The following is a 16,479-nucleotide window of genomic DNA, read 5'->3' as shown; positions in this document are numbered from 1 at the left end:
AGCTACAATAGTCATTTACAACATTAACAATGTTGTGAGTATGAAAGAGTATGAAAGAGTCGCAGGAGAGAGTATGAAGTGAGTGAGAGTATGAAAGAGTCGCAGGATTAAAATGAAACATTTTCAATCCAACGAGATTTAAGTGACGAGTTGATTTTGCACCCCTCAAACACAGGATCCTCAGGCGGGTGTGGCATGCGTGTTGCTTAACATCCAATCACGTTAACCGTTACTCTCTCGCAGAAATTCCACTAACGGTCCATATGACACAAGTTGTTCTGCTTCCACAAGCACATCCAATCCTAGCATCAGTAATACTACATTTGTTGTTAGTCCAGCTAGCATGGACACTGACAGTTGTGAATCTGATGCAGCCAAAGAGCTACTGCCCCCTTACCTGGGAAAGCACCGAACAACAGACAGGGACGTGGGACCATCGAAGAGGAGGCAAATATGTTGAAAAATACATTGTTTTGGGGTTCACTTATAGTGGGAGTAGTGCCTTTCCTCAGCCACAGTGTGTTATATGTGCAAAAGTACTATCTCACAACTTAATGAAACCTTGAGCAGACATTTAGAAACAAAACATGCCAATTAGAAAAATTAGCTACGGGAGTTTTTTGAGCGAGAACTAAGATGACTTTCGAGTAGTAAGACATGTATAAAAGCAACAGATAGTATTAATAAGAAGGGGCTAGAATAATCTTATATGGTGAGCTACAGAGTAGCTAGGACAGGCAAGACCCATGCTATTGTGGAGGACTTAATTATTCCTGCTGCCGCGGATATGGCTGGGACAATGTTGGGGGAAAGGCCAAAACAACGATACAGACAATGCCTTCATCAAATTAAGGAAGACATCCTCTTCTGCAAACCAATGGAAACCAGGACAACAGGAGAGGATATTTTTAAAGTACTGGACAGCTTTGTGACATCAAATGGACTTTGGTGGTCAAGATGTGTTGGTATCTGTACTGATGACATGGAGACATAGTGGACCCAAGCAGTTGTTCCCGATGCCACTTGGGTAAACTGCAGCATCCACGAGAGGCTCTTGCTGCCAAGAGAATGCCTGACAGCTTGAAGGACATTTTAGACACTACAGCGAAAATGGTTAAAGCAACTTTAACTTTTAACTTTGTTAAAGCAAGGCCCCTGAACTCTCATGTATTTTATGCACTATGCAATGATATGGGCATCGACCATGTAACGCTTTTACAACATACAGAAGTGCGCTGGTTAAGGTATTGACACATTTTTTTAATTGAGAGACGAGCTTAAAGTTTTCTTCACTGACCATCATTTTCTCTTGTCTGACCGCTTGCATGATGATGAGTTTGTTACACGACTGGCCTACCTGGGTGCTGTTTTTTCATGCCTGAATGATCTAAATCTAGGATTACAGAGACTCTCCGCAACTATATTCAATGTGCAGGACAAAATTGAGGCTATGATTAAGAAATTGGGGCTCTTCTCTTTCTGCATTAACAAGGACAACACACAGGTCTTTCCATCATTGTATGATTTTTTGTGTGCAAATGAACTCAAGCTTAACGGACAATCTCAAATGTGATATAGCGGAGCATCTGAGAGAGTTGGGTGCGCAATTATGCAGGTACTTTCCCGAAACAGATGACACAAACAACTGGATTCGTGATCCCTTTCATGCACTGCCTCCAGTCCACTTACTGATATCTGAACAAGAGAGCCTCATCAAAATTGCAACAAGCGGTTCTGTGAAACTTTTATTTAATTAGATGGCACTGCCAGATTTTTGGATTGGGCTGCGCTCAGAGTATCCTGCCTTGGCAAATCACGCTGTTAAGACAGTGATGCCATTTGCAACCATGTACCTATGTGAGAGTGGATTCTCGGTCCTCACTAGTATAAAAACTAAATACAGGCACAGACTGTGTGTGGAAAATGATTTAAGACTGAGACTCTCTCCAATACAACCCAACATTGCAGAGTTATGTGCATCCTTTCAAGCACATCCTTCTCATTAACCTGTGGGGAGTTATTCACAATTTTCGATTAACAAATACGGTTTTATATGTAAGATGGTTAAATAAAGAGCAAAATGATTGATTATTATTATATTATTACTTGTGTCCTATAAGAGCTCTTTGTCACTTCCCACCAGACGGGTTCTGACAAAAACTCACACTCATTCTTATGTTTAATAAATGTATTGTGTAGTGTGTGTGTGGCAGGCTTACAATGAGGGCAAAAAAACAACATGTGCTGACCCTGGTGCTAGAGGGAGTACGCAGCTGGAGGTTGAATGTTTGAAGGGATCCGGGACTTTAAAAAGTTTGTGAACCACTGGAGTTGAGAAGAGATCACTGTGTGTGTCGCATAATGATTTCTTTCTTGTTGGGATGCATTTGTTGATTAAGGATGCATTTCTGGGAGATGCATTTGAGGTTTCGAAGATGTTGAAGCTTGCGCTGGGAAAAATCATTGCAGTGTAAATCATGTAAAGGATTTGGCAATGTTTCGAGTGTGTGCAGACGTACGGAGTATACTGAAGAACGAAGTGTAGAAGGATGACGGTGTTGCAAATGTGGTGTGGACTGCCTTGTAAGTTTACAGGAGTTTGAAGTGGCAAGGGTCAGGGCTGTACAGCAGGTCTTCTACAGGGAGGAGTGTGAAATGATAGATGAAACGAGTTGAGCTGAAGATATGGTGGTGGATGCCCTGCAGCCTGTGGAGAATAAGAATGTCATTTATCAGTTGAGAGAAACTGATATGATGATCGTAAAGAAGGTGCAGCTTGTGGTGTTTATTCCACATGTGTTTAATTGTTCAGTCCAAACTAACAAGATGTCCACGAAACTGGAAATAATTGTATATGCGTTTTGAAAACAGTTGAAATAATAATGCAGAGAATACTGAATGAAGTTGTTCCTCCCTCCCAGGCCCCTGAGCCTGTGTAGGGATGTGATCTTGATTGAACGGGGATGTCATGGGGTGTACTAGAGGCGAAGTCAGGTGCAGGAGACAAGAGTAATGTCAACAGGTGCACTTTTATTTTCGTTCCAAAAACGAGAGCACTACATAAATCAAACGCGCTCAAAACACGGAACATAACAAAAGTCAAGCTTGTAATATAACACCACATAACATGAAAGAATTACACACAAAGATATGATGGGAAACAGAGGGTTAAATACATGTAGATTGATTGGGGAATGAAAACCAGGTGTGTAAGAAACAAGATAAAACAAATGGATATATGAAACATTTATTTTTCTCAAGTACACTAGCTAGACGTAGAGTGGGTGGCAGAATGCACGTGCAATTTGTGCGAACACCACTATACCATAGAAGAAGAAAAATAATAGGTTACTTGTGTTTCCTACATTTGCAGCAAGAGACCAGTTGCACAACTTGCAAATTACATTTTCCTGTTCAGTGTCAGTTTTCTTAAAACCAAACCATGTCCACAATATCAACATGGTCAGCAATGGGGGAGTGATTGCTTCATGGAAGAGCACAAAACTTTTACATATCTATATTTGAAAAGCAAGTCAGGTAAAGAGTTTTTTTGTGATTAATATTAATAGTCTGTGTTAAATTTTGAGACTGGCTTGCATATCTAAATAAGCCAATAGGCAGTGGGGTAGCATACATTTTTGTCTGATTTGTTGTATGGTAACAATTATCACAATGCATGTTATTTTGTAGAGTGGTTTCTTGCTTCATATAACACAATACAATACAATTTTTCCGCAAACTTGCTTTGCAAATTAAACATTTTCTCTACGCCCTATGGCAAATTGCATAAAAAATGTCTCTGTAAAGAGGTGAGCTGCGGCCCCTCATGATGAGTTCAGATTTTTTGTGGCCCCCACACCTATGACAGTTCCAGGTATAGGCTATTGTAGGCTATAGTAGAAGTCCATGGCTATTTACATGGGAAAATGTTATGTCATTTCCCCTGTTGGTTTTGTTTGTAGGCCACTCTGAGAGGCTTACATAATGCTCAAATAGCCACAATAATCTATTGGCCACTGTCTAAAACTGTAACTTAAAGTGGGTACAGCTTATGTTCACAGTGAACGTGTGCTGGGAGTTGCACAGAATGCCTGCAACATTCAAGTTTCCTCTGACAAGAACTGACATTTTCTCAGTGTCAAAAAACATTAGATGGAACATTGCGACCAGTCCTACTTGCTAGGAAGCTCCCACGCGTAGTCCTAGTTCCTCTGTGCTATCACTGATAAAGATAAAGTATTATTTGTGCTAAATCAACCCCCTGTTGAACATGCTCATTAAGTGATGTGTATTTGATGTGCCTAGTACAGCTCTGGTGAGATAATGCCAGGTGAATATTTTAATTAATTCCAACGTCTCTGTTATTATTCATTATCAGTCACTAGTAATGATACGGCATTGCAACTGGTAGCCGTGTGTGTCTGAACTGATAATAAGAAATAATAATGCCTGTGATTACTATGCAGCCCACAACTGTGAGAGAAAGAGAGAGTGACGGACAGAGTGAGGAGGGAAGAGAAAGAGCAGAGAGAGACAGTTGATATGGCTCAGTGAGAGATGTTCCTCAGCTATAGCTATCTCTTCCTTAGCAACAGTCACCAGGAACCTAATTCTTTCTCCATCAAGACCTGGTTGAGAAATAATAAATGAGGGAAAGCCAAAACCAAACCAAAAAAAGTCACAATTGGTTTTACATTGGATTCAGATTTCCACTTCTGCATAGCCGTATTGCCGGGGCCATGCTCTTGCACAGGCCTAATTCCTCGCATATTAAAAATTACTCCTTTGCCATCTTTAAAATGGTGCCGGAAGAAATGGCAGCAGTTTTACGGGCGCCTAACCAATTGTGTTATTATGTGTTTTTTTCTCTCGATATTTGTAACTTATTTTGTACATAATGTTTCTGCCACCGTATCTTAAGGCAAAAAAAAATCATTTTAGGATATCAGGACAGCGATCATTTACCTTGGATTAGACAAAGATTTTTTCTTCAACAAGCAGGACGCACAGGATGTACTTCAAACACCCGACAAGGCCAACGTCCCTGTCATTGGCAAGAGAAAGAGACGCAGGTACAGAGGACACAGGACACAGGGTGCCTCGTAAGGATCCACAGACGGCGAGTGGGAAAGCTGCCGTTACTGTCATTATTAATTGGCAACGTGCAATCATTGGACAATAAATTAGATGAGGTACAATCATGAATATCATACCAACGGGCCATCAAAAACTGTAACATCTTATGTTTCACGGAATCGTGGCTGAATGATGACATAGACATTGTCACTACCGATAAATCAACAATAATTGAGAATTTTTCTACGGTTGGCCATGCTTTCCACCTGGCTACCCCTCACCCGGTCAACAGCAGTGCACCCCCCACAGCAACTTGCCCAAACCTACCCATTTGTTCTTCACCTAAATCCAGATAGCAGATGTTCTGAAAGAGTTGCAAAATCTGGACCCCTACAAATCAGCTGGGCTAGACAATCTGGACCCTCTCTTTCTAAAATTACCCCCCGCAATTGTTGCAACCCCTATTACTATCCTGTTCAACCTCTCTTTTCTATCGTCTGAGATCCCCAAAGATTGGAAAGCTGCCGCGGTTACAGACCTATATCAACACAAACTGTTACAGACCTATATCTATCCTACCCTGCCTTTCTAAGGTCTTCGAACGCCAAGTTAACAAACAGATCACCAACCATTTCGAATCCCTCCGTACCTTCTCTGCTATGCAATCTGTTTTCCGAGCTGGTCATGTGCATCTCAGCCACGCTCAAGGTCTTAAACGATATCATAACTACCATTGATAAGAGACAATACTGTGCACCTGTATGCATCGACCTGGCCAAGACCTTCGACTCTGTCGATCACCACATTCTTATCGGCAGACTCAACAGCCTTGGTTTCTCAAATGACTGCCTCGCCTGGTTTACCAACTACTTCTCAGGCAGAGTTCAGTGTGTCAAATTGTAGGGCTTGTTGTCCGGACCTCTGGCAGTCTCTATGGGGGTGACAACGGCTTAAATTCTTGGGCTGACTCTTTTCTCTGTATACATCAATGATGTTGCGCTTGCTGCTGGTGATTCTCTGATCCAAATCTACGCAGACGACACCATTCTGTATATTTCTGGCCCTTCTTTGGACACTGTGTTAACTAACCTCCAGACGAGCTTCAATGCCATACAACTCTCCTTCCATGTCCTCAAACCGCTCTTAAATGCAAGTAAAACTAAATGCATGCTCTTCAACCATTCGCTGCCTGCACCTGACCACCCGTCCAGCATCACTACTCTGGATGGTTCTGACATAGAATATGTGGACAACTACAAATACCTAGGTGTCTGGTTAGATTGTAAACTCTCCTTCCAGACTCACATTAAGCATCTCCAATCCAAAAATAATCTGGAATCAGCTTCCTATTTTGCAAACAAAGCTTCCTTCACTCATGCTGCCAAACATACCCTTGTAAAACTGACAATCCTACCGATCCTGGACTTCGGCGATGTCATTTACAAAATAGCCTCCAACACTCTACTCAGCAAATCGGATGCAGTCTATCACAGTGCCATCCGTTTTGTCACCAAAGCCCCATATACTACCCACCACTGCGACCTGTATGCTCTCGTTGGCTGGCCCTCGCTTCATATTCGTCGCCAAACCCACTGGCTCCAGCTCATCTATAAGTTTTTGCTAGGTAAAGCCCCGCCTTGACTCAGCTCACTGGTCACCATATTATTTATTTATTTTTTATTTTTTATTTTACCGTTATTTTACCAGGTAAGTTGACTGAGATCACGTTCTCATTTGCAGCAACGACCTGGGGAGTAGTTACAGGGGAGAGGAGGGGGATGAATGAGCCAATTGTAAACTGGGGATTATTAGGTGACCATGATGGTTTGAGGGCCAGATTGGGAATTTAGCCAGGACACCGGGGTTAACACCCCTACTCTTACGATAAGTGCCATGGGATCTTTAATGACCTCAGAGAGTCAGGACACCCGTTTCACGTCCCATCCGAAAGACGGCACCCTACACAGGGCAGTGTCCCCAATCACTGCCCTGGGGCATTGGGATATTTTATATTTATATTTTATATTAGCACCCACCCATAGCACGTGCTCCAGCAGGTATATTTCACTGGTCACCCCCAAAGCCAATTCCTCATTTGGCCACCTTTCCTTCCAGTTCTCTGCTGCCAATGACTGGAACGAATTGCAAAAATGAATGAAGCTGGAGACTCACATCTCCTTCTCTAACTTTAAGCACCAGCTGTCAGAGCAGCTCACAGATCACTGCACCTGTACATACCCCAGCTGTAAATAGCCCATCCAACTAACTATTCCCCATAATGTTATTTTTTCTTCTTCTCTTTTGCACCCCAGTATCTATACTTGGACATTCATCTTCTTCACATCTATCACTCAGTGTTTAATTGCTAAATTGTAATTTTTCACAACTATGGCATATTTCTTGCCTTACCTTCCTTAACTTACCTCATTTGCACACACTGTATATAGACTTTTCTATTGTGTTATTGACTGTATGTTTGTTTATTCCATGTGTAACTCTGTGTTGTTGTTTTTATCACACTGCTTTGCTTTATCTTGGCCAGGTCACAGTTGTAAATGAGAACTTGTTCTCAACTGGCCTACCTGGTTAAATAAAGGTGATTTTTTTTTTTTTTAAATTACAAATATTCAGCTAGCGGGATATACGCTGCACCAGCAAGATTGAACAGCACACTCCGGTAAGACGAGGGGTGCGGTTTGTGCATATTTGTAAACAGCTGGTGCACAAAATCTAAGGCAGTCTCTAGACTTTGCTCACCTGAAGTAGAGTATCTTATGATAAACTGTAGACCATACTATTTGCCAAGATTTCATCTATACTATTCATGGCTGTTTATTTACCACCACAGATGGATGCTGGCACTAAGACTGCACTTAGTCAGCTGTATAATTAAGGCTAGGCATCCCACTAGCGGGACACCTGTCAACAACATCCTTGGAAATTGAAAGGCGCGCAATTCAAATAAATAATCGTAATTTTAAACGTTTGGGAACATACAAGTATCTAATATCGTTTAAAATTCTTGTTAATCTAATTGCATTGTCCAATTTACAATAGGCTTTACAGCGAAAGCATGCCCTGCGATTGTTTGAGGACGGCGCCCCACATCAACATATTTTTCAACCAGCACAGGCTTCATAAAATCACAAATAGCGAATATATAAATCACTTACTTTCGAAGATCTTCCTCTGTTTGCAATCCCAAGGGTCCCAGCTACAACATGAAGAGTTGTTTTGTTAGATAAAATCCTGCTTTATATCTCAAAAAGTCTGTTTAGTTGGTGCCATCGATTTCAGTTATCCACTCGTTCAACATGCATACAAAGGAATCCAAAAAGCTACCTCTCTTTGTTCAAACAAGTCAAACTATGTTTCTATTTAATCCTCAGGTATCCTAAAATGTAAATAAACTATAATATTTCATACGGAAAGAAGTATGTTCAATAGAAAAGTAAAATTAGCGGGCGCCCCTCCTCTTCGTTGCGTGCCGACAGACTGATTTTCCACTGCAACTCTTTGTACCAAAACTCCAAATTCTTCCTCCTTTTGGAAGAAACAAGCCTGAAACCTTAAACAAAGACTGTTGACATCTAGTGGAAACCATGGGAATTGCAATCTGGGAGCTAGAATTGTATTGGACCCATAGCTTTCATTATAGGAGCCTGGGACTTTTTTTGCCTACCATATCAATTGTGTTATAGTCTTATACATTATTTTAACATTTCTACAAAATTCAGTGTTTTCTATCCAATGGTAGTAATTATATGCATATGCTGGCTTCTGGGCCTGAGTAACAGGCAGTTTACTTTGGGCACGTCAGTCAGGCGGAAATTCAGGAATAAGATAAGGAAATAAGCAAACAGGAAACCGCTCACCCAGAGGCGTTGCTCCTAGTGGCCGGGGATTTAAATCAGTTTCACCAAATTTTTATCAACATGTTAAATGCGCAACCAGAGGGGAAAAAATTCTAGATCACCTATACTCCATGCACAGAGACACATACAAAGCTCTCCCTCGCCCTCCATTTGGTAAATCTGACCACAATTCTATCCTCCTGGTTCCAAAAATTAAAGCAGGAAGCACCGGTGACTCAGTCTATAAAAAAATGGTCAGATGAAGCAGATGCTAAACTACAGGACTGTTTTGCAAACACAGACTGGAACATGTTCTGAGATTCTTCCGATGGCATTGAGGAGTACACCACATCAGTCACTGGCTTTATCAATAAGTGCATTGAAGACGTCGTTCCCACAGTGACTGTACGTACATACCGCAACCAGAAGACCCCAGACACCAGTCATAGAATGTTCTCTCTACTACCGCACGGCAAGCGGTACCGGAGCGCCAAATCAAGGACTCAACAGTTTTTACCCCCAAGCCATAAGACTCCTGAACAAGTAATCAAATAGCTACCCGGACTATTTGCATTGTCTCGCACCCCTCAACCCCTCTTTTACGCTGCTGCTACTCTCTGTTTATCATATACAGTATGCATAGTCACTTTAACTATAATTTCATGTACATACTATCTCAATTAGCCCAACTAACCGGTGCCCCCGCACATTGGCAACCCGGACTATATGCATTGTGTCCCGCCATCCACCACCCCCTCTTTTACACTACTGCTACGCTCTGTTTATCATATATGCATAGTCACTTTAACCATACCTACATGTACATACTACCTCAATTAGCCCGACTAACTGGTGCCTGTAAATAGCCTCTCTACTTTATAAAAAACTGTTTGGTACTAGATTTATTTTTTACTTTCGGTACTTCTGTCAAATGTGTCTCACATCGTACTCACATCGATTAAGACGATCGCTGACTCTGGGCCCCACAAGGGTGTGTGCTCAGCCCTCTCCTGTATTCCCTGTTCACCCACGACTGCGTGGCCGTGCAAGCCTCCAAATCAATCATCAAGTTTGCAGACGACTATTGAACACTATTGAGGCCTGATCACCAACAACGACAAGGCAGCCTACGGGGAGGAGGTGAGGGCACTCAGAGTGTGGTGTCAGGAAAACAACCTCTCATTCAACGTCAACAAATCAAAGGAGATGATCGTGGACATTAGGAAACAACAGATGGAGCATCACCCTATCCACATCGAAGGGACAGCAGTGGAGACGGTGGAAAGTTTTAAGTTCCTGGGCGTACACATCACAGACAGACTGAAATGGTTCACCCACACAGACAGTATGGGGAAGAAGGCGCAACAGCATCTCTTTAACCTCAGGAGGCTGAAGAAATTTGGCTTGTCACCCAAAACCCTGACAATCTTTTACAGATGCACAATTGAGAGAAACCTGACGGGCTGTATCACAGCCTGGTACGGCAACTGCACCGCCCTCAGCCACAAGGCTCTCCAGAGGGTGGTGCGGTCTGCCCAACACATCACCGGGGGCAAACTACCTGCCCTCCATGACACCTACAGCACCTGATGACACAGGAATGCCAAAAAGATTGTCAAGGACAATAACCACCAGAGCCACTGCCTGTTCACACCGCTGTCATCCAGAAGACGAGGTCAGTACAGGTGCATCAAAGCTGGGACCGAGAGATTGAAAAACAGCTTCTATCTCAAGGCCATCAGACTGCTAAACAGCAAGCACTAACTCAGAGAGTCTGCTGCCTACATTTAGACACTTTAATAAATGGATCACTTGTCACTTTAAACAATGCCACTTTAAATAATGCCACTTTAATAATGTTTACATATCTTACATTTGTCTCTATTACAATTTCTTACACATTACTCATATCACATGTATATACTGTATTTTAATACATCTACTGCACCTTGCCTATGCCGCTCGACCATCGCTCATCCATATACTTATATGTACATATTCTCATTCACCCCTTTAGATTTGTGTGTATTAGGTACTTGTTGGGGAATTGTTAGATTACTTGTTAGATATTACTGCACTGTCGGAACTAGAAGCACAATTATTTCGCTACACTCACATTAACATCTGCTAACCATGTGTATGTGACCAATACAATTTGATTTGATTCGATTTGAAGCGCAGCCCCTTTATAGCGCGAGCGCACCATGCATGGCCCTTGCCTGCTCCACTTATACATAGGTAGAACACTGGGAGCCTGGGCTGGAACATTGTTAGCTCTCCACTCATGCTGCACAGGAGTTAACACACTTTAATAATGCAACACGGCATGTAGACATTTTTTTATCTGTTAATTACTGTCTGCAAAACAATGTCCAAACAGGCTAGAACACTTTAAAATGAAAAGCTAGAATCAATTCACTACCCTAGTATTTGGTTTGTGTTAATATGCAAACCTTAACGGAAAATATGATTATTTCACGCTGATTGTCACCAAAAACGTTATTAATTTACTTAATTGTCTCTCTCTCAAGTCCAAAGATATGTTACCCTTTCGTCTGTGTCATGTCTCTCTCTCTTTCTCACCAAACTTAAATGTGCCTCTTCATGAATGATCTAAATACTGTGTTTTAAAGAGACAGTGTGTACTTTAAGAAAATAAGAGATTGCTACTTCTATGCAAATGTTGTTGATCAGTACAATAAAATAAGTCAAAATGGAAGGGAAACATATTGTTTGTCATCTGTAACCACAAGAAATAAGTGAAAGCAAGCTCAACTGTTAATCAATAGAGATTTACCATTCAAATAAATGATTACCATTATGTTGTCATGTAGATAGATTGGTAAAAATGTATTAATGCATACATGGCTGTCTCTGAAAAATTTGACATCAAATTTCAAATGTAAAAATATTGAACTCTAAAGATGCCCAACGATTGAACAGAGCAGTGGCTGAGTTTATTTGTCTCGATCAAGTGCCATTCTGTGACTTTGACTAATATGCCTAATTTTGCCGTGTTATTGTTTTGGTATCGAGTATCGTGATGGTATTGAGTATCATGATACTAAACTGGATATCGGTACCAAAGTCAAAATTCTGGTATCGTTACAACACGTGTGTGTGTGTGTGTGTGTGTGTGTGTGTGTGTGTGTGTGTGTGTGTGTGTGTGTGTGTGTGTGTGTGTGTGTGTGTGTGTGTGTGTGTGTGTGTGTGTGTTTTTGTGTGGGCATGTTTTAACATTACAGTGCAATGAAACACAATGCCCTTTAGTCCTACTTATATAGTGGAGGGCATCAGAGGGCCAGGAAAAATATTTCTTAAAAGATCGTCCTGACAAGAGCCAAGGACACCGCGTGACTGGATTCCTCATCAGACATGCACTCCACATTATGATGTAGGCTATTGATCTCCACATGTACCTGGGACTGCCTTCAGTAAGTATTGACGCTCCTTGACTTTTTCCACATGTTGTTGTGTCACAGCCTGAATTTAAAATGTATTCAATTGAGATTGTGTCTCCATAGAGGACCCCATAATGTCACAATTAATACAAAATGAAAAGCTGAGATTTCTTGAGTCAATAAGTATTCAACCCCTTTGTTATGGCAAGCCTAAATATGTTCAGGAGTAAAAATGTGCATAACAAGTCACATAATAAGTTGCATGGACTCACTCTGTGTGCAATAATAGTGTTTAACGTGGTTTTAAGGACTACCTCATCTCTGCACCCCACACATACAATTATCTGTAAGGTCTCTCAGTCGAGTAGTGAATTTCAAACCCTGATTCAACCACAAAGACCAGGGAGGTTTTCCAATGCTTCGTGAAGAAGGGCACCTATTGGTAGATAGGTAAAAAATAAAAATAATCTGACGTAGAATATTCCTTTGAGCATGGTGAAGTTATTAATTGCTCTTTGGATGGTGTACACCCAGTCACTACAAATATACAGGGGTCCTTCCTAACTTATTTGCATTAGAGGAAGGAAACATCTCAGGGATTTCACCATGAGGCCAATGGTGACTTTAAAACAGTTACAGAGTTTAATTGCTGTGAAAAGAGAAAACTGAGGATGGATCAACAACATTGGCTAGCAGCATACCACCCTACATCCCAGTGCTGGTTTGCTTCTGAAGCTATGCAGGGTTGGTCCTAGATGGGCTCCTGATGCTGCTGGAAGTGGTGTTGGAGGGCCAGTAGGAGGCACTATTTCCTCTGGTCTAAAACAATATCCCAATGCCCCAGGGCAGTGATTGAAGGACATTGCCTTATGTAGCGTGCCGTCTTTCATGGCACTTATTGTAAGAGTAGGGGTGTTAACCCCGGTGTCCAGGCTAAATTCCCAATCTGGCCCTCATACCATCACGGTCACCTAATCATTCCCAGCTTACAATTGGCTCCCCTTCCCTGTAACTATTCCCCAGGTCGTTGCTGTAAATGATCATGTGTTCTCAGTCAATTTACCTGGTAAAATAAGGATTAAATAAAAATAAATAGTTACTCCACAATACTACTACCCTAAATTACAGAGTGAAAAGAAAGAACCCTGTACATATTTTTTCTTCTTCTCCAAACCATGCATCCTGTTTGCAATAAAGCACACAAAAAAAGCTAAAGATTTGGCAATTTATTTTAAAAAATGATGTCCTGAATATAAAGTGTTATGTTTGGGGCTAATCGAACACAACACATCACTGAGTACCACGTTTCATATTTCCAAGCATGGTGGTGGCTGCATCATATTATGAGTATGTTTGTCATTGCCAACGGCTAGGGAGTTTTCGTTAGGATAAAAATACATGTAATAGAGCTAAGCATAGGCATAATCCTAGAGGAAAACCTGATTCAGTCTGCTTTCCAACAGACACTGGGAGAGTTGCTTACTAAGATGACATTGAATGTTCTTGAGTGGCCTAGTTACAGTTTTGACTTAGAAATCTATGACAATACTTAAAAATGGCTGTCTAGCAATGACCAACAACGAACTTAACAGAGCTTGAAGAATGTTAAAAATAAGGATGTGCAAAAATTGTACAAAGCTTTTAGAGACATACCCAGAAAGACACACAGCTGTAATCGCTGCCAAAGGTAATTCTAACACGTATTGACTCAGGGGTGTGAATACTTATGTAAAGGAGATTTTTTTGTATTTCATTTTCAATAAATGTGCAAACATTTCTAAAAACATGTTTTTACTTAGTGATTATGGGGTATTGTGTGTAGATGGGTGAGATTTAAAAAAAATAACAATTTTGAATTAAGGCTGTAACACAACAAAATGTGGAATAAGTCAAGGGGTGTGAATACTTTCTGAAGACATTGTAGATAAACCTGGTATTTAATATGGAACAACATTATTGTTTATTGATTCAAGAACATGCGAGTGAGAGGGACCGAGAATGGAGTGAAAGATGCAGTAAATGATTGATGGTTGTGATTTTCATTTTTCTAATGGTGGTCACACATACACACACACACACAATTCAAGGCATCGGGTCAGTGCGCCCACATCTCATCTCACTCTCTTTATCTGGGATGAGTAATTTTTTTTCTAACAGACGTTTCTCTGTAGCAATCCCCTTAATGGGGTCAGAAATGGACATATTTCACTCGAGCGCTCTAAAGCGAATCCTCTGACTCATATCTCTCCCATCCAATCATCTTAGAATGGGGAGAGACACCAACTCTCTTATCAGTGGCCACACCCACTACTCAGTGTTCCAATCTCCAGTGGTGGCAGCACCTCCACTGACCTGATTGGTGATCAACAGCGTGTGGGCTTTGCCTTGCTATTGCCAGAAATTTGATCGACAGCTTTCTGACAGGTTATATAGGAAGTGCATAGCACCAAGATACACTGTTAGTGCTATAAATTAAGATCTTTAAGAGATATTAACAAACCTGCTGAATATGGACATGGAACAATTTAAAAGGAGTTTGTGTTGCAATCTATAGCTGCTTTAACAGGGCCTATCAGATATATATCTTTATGGAGTAGACAGAGGGGTTGAGACTTAAGAATAACTTTTAAGGAGCCTTATGTGTGGGAGCAACTGCTTGCACGTGCGTTACCACTCCACTATGTCTCCTTGTCATGGCTTTTGATCCATCAGTACAGATACCAACACATCTTGACCACCAAAGTCCATTTGAAGACACAAAGCTGTCCAGTACTTTAAAAATAATCTCTCCTGTTGTCCTGGTTTCCAGTGGTTTGCAGAACAGGATGTCTTCCTTAATTGACCCCCATAAATGTAACGGACATATACCAGGAACTGTGCCAGGCCCGCCATGTCTGTTGACTCATCCAGGTGTAACGCATAGAATTCCCTGGCTTGTATGCGAAGCAGTAATTGTTTCAAAATATTTGGTGGTCAAGATATATATAAAACATATATATATATAAATATGTATTTTTTTTGTGAATCACATTGTTAGTTGGCGTACCCCTGGCAGCATTGCACGCGTACCCCAGTTTGTGAATACATGCTCTACACTATACATGCTTGTTTTGTCACAAACTGAAATTAGGCGAAACTTGTAGAATTTTAGTATACATTTAAAATGTATTTTAAACGAGCTATAGGTCTGACATGACATTTACACCTGGTGTTCCAGGACAGGTATGTAAAGTGAAACGTGTTATAATCTTATCTACACTTCAATTCTAAACCAGAGGTTGATGTACAATAGAGATGTTGAGAAACAACAACAGAGATCTGTTCACTATCCTCATCCCCATTAGTACAAGGTAAAAATCTGTCGTTCTGCCCCTGAGCAAGGCAGTTAACCCACTGTTCCCCGGGCGCCGAAGACGTGGATATCGATTAAGGCAGCCCCCCCCCGCACCTCTCTGATTCAGAGGGGTTGGGATAAATGCGGAAGACACATTTCAGTTGAATACATTCAGTTGGACAACTGACTAGGAATCCCCCTTTCCTTACCATATTTCACTGCAGCTGGATAGGGTTTAACTTTAGGTCCTTTCCCAGTGAAAGTCATTATCCCCTCAATGCCTTAGCTCTGAAGTGGGGAAAGGCGTCATGAAGCACACGCCCATATTGATGCTGTTTTTAATGCTGGTATTTTTCCTCTGCGGTTAGCTGATCATTAGGCCCCCCTCTGTGTAACTGGAGTGGACAAGCACTGTGGTCAGATCTCTCTCTGATTGATAGTTAGTGGTTGGAGGCTTTTAGTGCTGCCCTTTCAATCAGGATCAGCCCCATCGCTCACCCACTTACAGTAGTCATAGATTGCCATCACATGTCTAACTCTAATGGCAGTGCTCCTATAATATACTGTATATTTCAAGCCTGTCAACAATCAAGCTAGGCTTCATGTGCTTTACACTTTGTTTGCATTGGTACACAATGAAGGAGGTGTACCAGGGTCTTGCATGTTCTTTGGAGTGTGTGATGATTGAGTGTTAAAGTGTGGTTGTAAAAAATATAATTGATACAGCCTTTATAATGTATTACAGTTTGTTTCCTTTACATATACGGATCAGAGACCTTTAGACCACAGAAACAGTGTCTACACAACCTTCACA

This window comes from Salvelinus fontinalis, chromosome 35 (genome assembly GCF_029448725.1).
Source record: "Salvelinus fontinalis isolate EN_2023a chromosome 35, ASM2944872v1, whole genome shotgun sequence".
NCBI classification, from domain to species: Eukaryota; Metazoa; Chordata; class Actinopteri; order Salmoniformes; family Salmonidae; genus Salvelinus; species Salvelinus fontinalis.
This window is presented reverse-complemented; position numbering follows the sequence as displayed.